Below are 8,759 nucleotides of genomic sequence, written 5' to 3' on the forward strand. Positions count from 1 at the left end.
AAGAGAGCAGGTGCGATGGAGACAGGAATGGGGGCACAGGCAGGAGGTGGGGGAGTGGACCATGGGCCCCGCTTGCTTTGGTCGGTGCCCTTCCCTGGGATGTGGGTGGATTTAGGGAACCAACAGGCCTTAGAGTCCCATGAGCCTGTTCAGCAGCCTTTGCACAAAGTTCTCACCAAGCTAGGGACCAACTTATGCTTATTTGGGGATTAATAGAGAAGAATTTTGCTGCCAACCTTGTACTTATTCTGCCTTTAAGACAATCAAGCATGTTCATTTCTTGGAGACTTGTGATCCCAAGCAGCTTTCTTAAAACCTGTATAGAAACTTTGAATGTTCCAATTTTGGGTGTGAGCTGAGGGCTAGAAGTCCAGCAAGGAAGGGCAAAAGAGCCTGTGCTTTTCCCTTGAATGTTGCAGGGATATGACTCAGAGTCACTTAGGTGATGCCCATGACATGAAGGAAAAACCAAGGCTGATTTGCTATGTGGAAAAGTCTCATTATAGTGTGTCTCTTAACAGAGACCTAAATAGTAAAATCTGTCTACATTTTCAGGCTAAAAATAAGCAGAATGGAGAAAAACTCAATGTTCTTTTCAGGAAGTTTGTGGTTAAGGGTGAGAGAATGTAGCATCCCACAGAGAGAACCGCAGAAAAACGAGAAGATTCTCGGGAGGGCCTGGGCCTCACAGGCTGGGAGCTGGAGGCTGAGTCCCACGCTGGCCCTGTGATAGGTCTTCCTGGGGCCTGACGCGTCGTGATCTTTCCCTGCCTTGGTTTCCTCATCTGTACAATGAAGATTTTTGCGCTGAATGCTGTCGTGGGAGGCTTTCGGTGACTAAATTCTCTAATTCTGTGGACTGACAGATTTTGGTGTGGCAGGAAGCTCTCCTGTTGCACCAGCAATGCCAGTAGACTCCTGGGAGGAAGAGGCTCACGGCATTCATTAGACTGAAGAGCCGGTTAAGAGTCAGCATCTGTCTCCTTTGCCACCTGACAGCATCCAGTTAAATTGCGAGGAGAAATGGTTTTCGTTGGCAATGCATTTGTTTGCATGCGAGGAATTGAGGAAGCTTGGTTTTCTTCCAGCACTTTTACAGAATTAATCTCGGCAAATGTCATGATGTTTTAAGAGGAAAGAGCGGGAAGCAGTGTGGAGAGGAGTCATGAGTGGAGGAAGAGTGCGGAGTGGCTGCCTGGCTGGGGCTCTCTGCGCAGGCCCATCCCTTCCCCAGCACCGCTAGGGCTGGACTCCGGGTCCCTGTGAAGTCCGTCTTCATCTTCCCTGCTTGGGAGGATGTGCGGGGTTCAAATCTCAGCTCTAGCACTTATCAGAAGGGTAAACTTGGGCAAATTTCTTAACTGCTCCAAGCCTCAGTTTCCTCATCTGTAGATGCTAGGGCTGACGGTGGTCTCTCGTGGAGTTGCTGTGAGGTCAGATGAGGCAAAGCATGTGATGCCCTGAGCCCTGGGCCTGCCCTGGATGCTGTCACTGGATGGGGGTGGCAGGGGCTCCCACAAGGGGCTCAGAGCCTGTGGAAGATGAGGCTTGGGGCTCACTTTCCAGAGACTGGGGCTCCCCAAAGTGACTCAGAGACTGAGAACATGCTGATGAGTCAGGGAGGCACCTGGTGGCAGAGAAGAGTTGGCATTATTAGGTAGTGAAGAACACCCGAACCACAGCCAAACCCCAAAGCAAAAACAAGACCCGAAGCTCGGCGTGTCTGATGTGCTGTCCTTAACCAAGCAGATGAGAGTGACGGCGTCTTTGGGGGGGAATCCCAGCCATGCAGAAACTATGGGCTGGGAGGGACAGCCGTGTTGCAGGAGGTGAGGGAAGAACTTCATGTCACAGGGACGAGCAAAAGCTACCGCAGAATGTCTGGGAAGGACCACTGTGCTTGTGAGCAGCAGAACCTTTAACGGCCAAAGTAGAGATGTCATTAGAGCCCAGTGGTAGGACATGTGGGAGGGGCTGGTTGGCACAACCTCACAAGTGTGGGGTTGGCATTACAACTGACAGGACATGAGCTGGTGGTTTTCAGCTGCTGAGTCCTAACGCCCTTGGAGCTGTGCGGTATTCGTGCCCGAGCAGTGGTGGTCAACAATGATGCCTTGGCCGGCCCGCCATTCAGGACTCATAGAGCTCATCGCGGGTGTTCACCTTCAGGGGCAATGGGGCCAGTGAGCTGTGACCTGGCCGCACAGCTCTGAATTCCTTCTGGGCCTGGCTCCCCTCCTCCGCCATGGGATGGCTGTGACTTTTGCTAACTCTGGCCTGTTTCTGTTTTGAACTTGTTTAACTTTTATCAACAGCTACCCATTGAAGATTTGTCCATTATAACTTTTCTGGGCCACCATAATTTTTTTTAAATGGCAAATTAAATCAAAAGAGGACCTGAGATATATTGTGTGATTTGTCGGTTCTTTGGAGAGTTATAGTGAAATAGAGTGCCACCTGGGCGCAGTGGCTCACTCCTGTAATTTGCACTTTGGGAGGCCGAGGTGGGAGGATCGCTTGAGGCCAGGAATTGGAGACCAGCCTATGCAACATAGTGAGACCCCATCTTTACAAAAAATAGAAAAATTAGCTGGGTGTGGTGGCGTGTGCCTGTAGTCTCAGCTACTCGGAAGGCTGAGGCAGCAGGATTGCTGGAGCCCAGGAGTTTCAGGTTGCTGTGAGCCTATGGTGACATCACCACACTCTGGCCCAGAAGACAGAGCAAGACCCTGTCTCAAAAAAAAAAAAAAAAAAAAAAAAAAAAAAGAGTGCCAGGTGATATGAGAGATGCCCAGTGGAATACTTTCTTTTAGGAAATAACTGCTTTCACTAGAAGTTTCAAAGAACTCAGTCCATATCTTAGGGTACAGATTAAAAGCAAAGAGTAGGATTTGGCCCTGAGAAACAAAAAACTGAAGACATTTTAGGAAGAGAGAGAGAGATGACAGCTAAGCTCCTTATATTTTAGGGAACAATCTTCCACCGTCTCTGTAGCACACAACTGTTGCAATCATACTGCTGACCTAGCCTGCTGGGGAGCTCCGCTCTGATAACAACCCGCAAACCACAGTGGCTTTAAACATTGCGCATTTATCCCTTTCTCACGTCCCAAGAAAGTGGCTGTGGGTCGGCCCCCAGCTGCAGCCTCAGAAGCGGCTCTGGTTGCGGTTTTGCAGCTTGTAGGAGAGGGAGCTAGAAAGTGGGGCTTGTGCAGAAGTTTGTGAGGTGTTTCGTATGTATCCCATCTTCTCACACTTCACCGGCCCAAGCAGTTATGTGGTGGAGCTGACAGTGGGGTGGGGGATTAAAGCCTGCGTGAAGATGGTGCGGTAACGCGTGACCACGGAGGAGATGCTCTGTCTTCTACTGGGGAAGAGAATGAACGATGGACGGTACAAGAACAATAAGAACCTCCACCCCGCTCAGCGTGATTTCCTCTCTCCCTGTCCACAGGGGAAACGCAGCAGATCCTGGAAATGTCGGGTCGACTTTGCAAGGTGGAGCGAGCTGTTCGTCAGACTGTCTCCCTGCGGTTAGCCAGGCGCGCTGAAAGAGTTAAAGAAGGAGGGGTCGCAGGCGTAGTGGAGCTGATCGTGTGTCACGTTCTTTAGTAGCTGTTTTATTTGTGTTGCCTCAAATATTTTAAAACACAAAAGCTGCAGTGGATCTCATTGACGAAACTTTGTACGTTTGGGAAGCAGCTCTCAAAATTATCCTCTGGATTTCTTTTCTAAGCAGGAAAATTTCCTGGGGACACAAAATGGCAGTTTATCTAGAATTAATGCAAAGCAGATATTTATAGCAATGTTTAGAAGTTTTTAAGAACCCCTCCTGAAATAAGGCCCTTGTCTTCGAAGAATGATTAAAAACACCTTTTGAAGGCAGAACGGCATGGCACAGCTAAGACCTTCAGTTCACGTCAACGTCAGGAGGGACTCGTCAACAGCAGCTGTCCTGGGCTCGCGACCACACCATACAGGCGGCGTCCCAGGCCACTCCGTAAATGTTGTCTTCAGGTCACCAGGGACGAGGTTTGCTTGTTGGTTTGTGACGAGGTTGGAATGTCTTGTGCAAACACATCCGTCTGTTTTCATCACGACAGAGAGACTGAGTTGCAGAAGAGCAATAGAAGAGAAAAAGCATTTTAAACAAAGGTTCTCCCCACTTCAGCTTCATAGAGGGCAAACGCTTGAAAGGAGACATCCAGACACAGTAGACGCGCCTTGGCCGTGACATGCAATTATCTTCTACGGCTGCTTTGAAGGATGTTGTGGATTTCAAGAAAGCACTAATGGTTTTCCCTTTTTTTTTTTTAAATTATGAAAATGGAACAGACATGTGTATATAATTTATGCCTGAAAGTTGTAACTTTAAGCCAAAACCTCCATTTCTCCAAATTGAAAAGGATTGCTTTGGGGCAAATAAACTTGGTGCTGTTGCTAGGATCCCCTTCCCCAATTTCCCACCCTTTAATCATCTTCATAAATTTTGAAAATGAAGAATGAAACTGGAAACGACATTATTTGATTTTCATCCTGATTTTGCTTTTCTTTCTTTTTAGAAATCCTTCCCGAAACCACTTTAACTCTTTTCCCCTCGTCTCCTGCATCTAGCCGTGGGAGATGCGTGTGCTGTTCCTCTGCCTCTCCGCGGCTAAGTGTCTTCTGACCTCCTTTTATGGAGCGAATGCTTAGCTGTCTGTGTCAGCCATCCCCCTGCCCTGATACTTGTATCACAGTTTTAGTTAAAGAATTCTGCAGTGCTTACGTGACTATGAGTCCATAATTACTTTCTCTGTGGCTTGCTTACTTGTCTATGAAACTATATATTTTCCCCCAAAACTCCTTCAATAATCATCAAATGCAACACTAACCTGTTTTTCTTCTAGGTTCCCGATGGCCTCCCTCCTGGAACCCCTGCCCTCCTGGTCTAATCCTGGCCCACTGATCTTGACCTTGTGTCCTGCACAGGCTGTTGTCAATTTTTATCTACCTGGAAATGCTGTTTTTGTCCTATTGGATCCCGTCTTCCGGAGTCCTTGTTTTCCTCTTTCCTGGTTTCTTTCTCAATGTGGTGGGGCGCATCCGTTAGTGAGCTCCTGAGCAGAGATAATGGGTAATAACTGGTAGAGATCTTGCCTGGTAGTACCTTTATTCTTCTCTTACCCTTTGACTAGTAGTTGGTTGGGTGTAGAATTCTCGGTGGAAAGTATTATCTTTCCAGGTGTGGTCTCCTTGCTTCCAGCGTTGCTGTTGAGAATGTCTGATAGGTTTTCTGATTCCTGATCCTTTATAGAACCCTGCTCAATCTTTTTCTTTTCTTTTTAACTTTCTGTAAGTTTTTGGGATCTTGTCTTTATTGTCAGTGTTGTGAAATGTCACAGTGATGTGTCTCGGTGAGGATTCTTCTTCATTAATGATTTCACCTTTCAAACTGGAAACTCACACCCTCAAATGCTGGGATTTTTAAAAATATTATTTATTTGGTCATTTCCTTCCTATTTCTGTTCTCTCATCCTGTCACTTCTGTTGCTCAGATGTTGGACCTCCTGGGTGAGCCTGCAATTTCTAGCCTTCCCTGTTTTATTACCTTTCTTTTTGATTTTTTGTTGTACTTTCTCAGGGATTTTTCTCAAGTTAATCTTCCCAAAGACTACTATTGATTTTTTTTTTTTTATTTTTACCATGGTACTTTTAATTTCTAAAAGTTTTTTTTAATTTTATAAATGTTCTCATTAAAAAGCAACATTCATTTCTCATTTCATGAATATAGTATCTTTCCTCTGATCCCTGTGAATATTCACTGTTACTCTGTAGAAAAGTTTTCTTTCTGAATTGTCTGTTTCCTCCGAGCTTGTCCATTCCCCTCTCCCGTCTCCGTTCCCCTCCTTCCTCACCCCCCTTTCTGTTGTTTGCATTTCTGTTGCCTGTTTGGGGATTTCCTTTGAGGGCTGGATTCATACTTGAGAATGAGGCCCGGCAAAGCCAGCTGGAAGCTCTGTATTTATGGATTTATGGGTGGGACTTGGTGAACAGTGGGTTTCCCAGGTGGATGAGAACTTACCTATTTTGGGGGGGACCTTATATACAGGCATCTTATATCTTTTCTTTTGGTTCCGTCAGTTTCTGGAAGGACTTTCCCATTTCTGCTGGGAGAGTGCTATGGCTTGAATTGTGTCCCCGCACAGAGACGTGTTGAAGTCCTAACCCCCAGAACCTCAGCATGTGACCTGATTTGGAAATAGGGTCATTGCAGATGTGATCAGTTAAGTGATGACCAGGTCACACTGGAGGAGGGGGCCCCAATCAATTGTGACCATGTCCTTATGAGAGGAGCAGAGACAGACACAGAGGAGAACACCCCGTGAAGACAGACAGGCAGGAGGAGCCACGTGAGAAGGGGGAGAGATGGGGGTGAGGCTGTCACAAGCTGAGGAACACCTGGAGCCACCAGCTGCTGGCAGAGGCCGGAAGGGCTTCTTTGATAGGCGTTGCAGGGAGTGGAATCCTGCCAACACCGGATTTCAGGCTTCCCGCCTCCAGGGCAGTAAGAGTGTAAGTTTCTACGTTTCAGGTGACCCCGTGTGGCCCTGTGCTGTGGTCACCCTGGCAAATGAGTGCAGCGAGTACCTGAGGGGACAGGGCTCGGCAGGGAGTCCCCTCTTCAGTCCAGACCTCACTTAACCTCCCACCACTTCCACGAGTTTGCGGTCTCGCTCTTACCCCAGTCTGTGTCTGGCGTCCCTGGGCGGAGCGTCTCTGCTTTAATTGCTCTTGAAATTAACCTTGGAGTGAGGAGGGGGCGTGGTCAGTGCAGGGTGGGCATCTGGGGCCTGAGTCCTCCCCACTCAGACGCCCAGCTAATCCTTGTGCTTTCAGCCTCAGCACCTGGTGACAAGGGAACCTCCAGGCCTCCAGCTGACTGTCCCTTGTCCTCAGCAAGGCGGCAGGACCCCTGCATCCTCCCAGAGGGAGGTGAGGGCGCCCTCTTCTGGCCGGCCCGAGCGTGTGCGCCCTGCGCCCCAGGTCTCTGCCAGTGGAGTGAGGTCCTGGGGGGAGTCTCCGCTGATTCATCTCGAGTCACCGCCACTTCCTAGCGCGGCTCTTGCCCACACAATAGCCCCTCAGTGCACATCGGTTGAGTAAATGAAGGAATGAAGGGATTGAGATGGCTTTGAAGCTAAACTGAGTAGACGTCTGAGTGTATGCCTAAGAGAAAATCAACCCTAAGGCTAAGAGTGTTAAAAAAAGAACTGATCCACCCATCCTTTACAAATGGAAATTTATATTTCAAACTGAAAAAAAAAGTGAAATTGGCACTTTAATGTAGTCCTATAATTATAAAACCAAATATCTCCTTGCTAAAATTTTTGAATTCCAATCAACTGCAAAAAGTTTCTTGGATCCTCTCACACTTGGGTTTGACATCCTTAAAATTAATCAGCTGAGCATGGTTTACAGCTCACAAAATTCTAGGAAAAATGCTATATTTTTAACTGGGCAATTTTATACCAAGTTTCCTAGAACCAGCTAAGTGCTGGCGTATTACTTCTCCTTAATGTGATCTTCTCGTTCTCCCCAAATGGAGGGGTTCACGTGCCCTGACAGAATTACTCATTCTAGATAAATATAAAACCTTGTTAGGTTGTCTTCACAAGAATGCATATTTTCACAAGGTGTTTCCTGTACACGTAAAGTCAAAGACTCACTCCAGGGCCCACGTCCTGGCCTATGTCTTGCGTGGCTGGTGCTTTATGAACACGGTAGATCTGATGTCTACTTTACACTTCAGGCCTCTCTGTGCAGTCAGCGACAAAGACTTCCCTTCCTGTCTGTTTTGATTAGAAAAACAGTTTTAGGAAAAGTCAAGGAAAATCAAGATGAGGTGCATTTTCAGCAGAGCAGAAGAAATCATGGAACCACAGTGGGAATTAGCATGATGCCCTGACGGATCTGCTAGGCCAGGACTTGTTTCAGAAATCTGTCCTCTTTGAGTAGATTTTATTAGTGCATCAGGCAGGAATCCTTTCTTGTAAGTGTCAGAACCCAACTTGCATTAGTGTAGAAAATGAGTAGTTTGGGGCTCAAGTAATCTAAGGGAGAGTTGAGATGGGAAGGTGACCACCAAATTCTGGGGCAGGCTTGGGCATGAGGATGTCACTCTCCTTCCCTCCCTCTGCATCTCTCAGCTTCCCTGTCCCTGGCTGGCCTCCTCCAAATGGTGGCAAAGATGGCAGTTCCCAATATCATATCAGGGGGGGCCCGAGACCGACTGGCTCTAGATCCAAGAGAGCAACCCTGGGGAAGGGCTCCCCATCCCTAGATCACCCCGTGGTGGAGCTGCTGGAAGGTTCTGCGGGAAGATGGCAGCTTTCGTTTGAACCCCTGACGAAAGCAGGGAAAGGGCATTCCCCAAATCAGGGCGGTGCTGGTCTGGACACATGACCCAACAGACACGCGTCTGCCATGGGCACTGCTTTCCCTGCTGTGTTTTGTAGCATGAAGTGAAGTGTCATGTGGTTTCAGACCCTCAAAAATTGCTGAGGCCACATTGCTAGAGCAGTGGAATGGCGCAGTGGAGGGTTTGCATCTGTGTGTGTACGAAGTGCTTAGGGGACAGGGGAGGGGTGTCCTCGACCCTGAGCTTGGGGCAGGGTGGGGCAGGAGTTTGCAGATTGGGGTAGGAAAAGGCGTCAAGGCCAGAAACGAGGCAGCGGCAAATACAGTTGACACGGCCCAGACCCCGGGGGTCATGGCTGG

This window comes from Eulemur rufifrons, chromosome 1 (assembly GCF_041146395.1).
Source record: "Eulemur rufifrons isolate Redbay chromosome 1, OSU_ERuf_1, whole genome shotgun sequence".
NCBI lineage: Eukaryota > Metazoa > Chordata > Mammalia > Primates > Lemuridae > Eulemur > Eulemur rufifrons.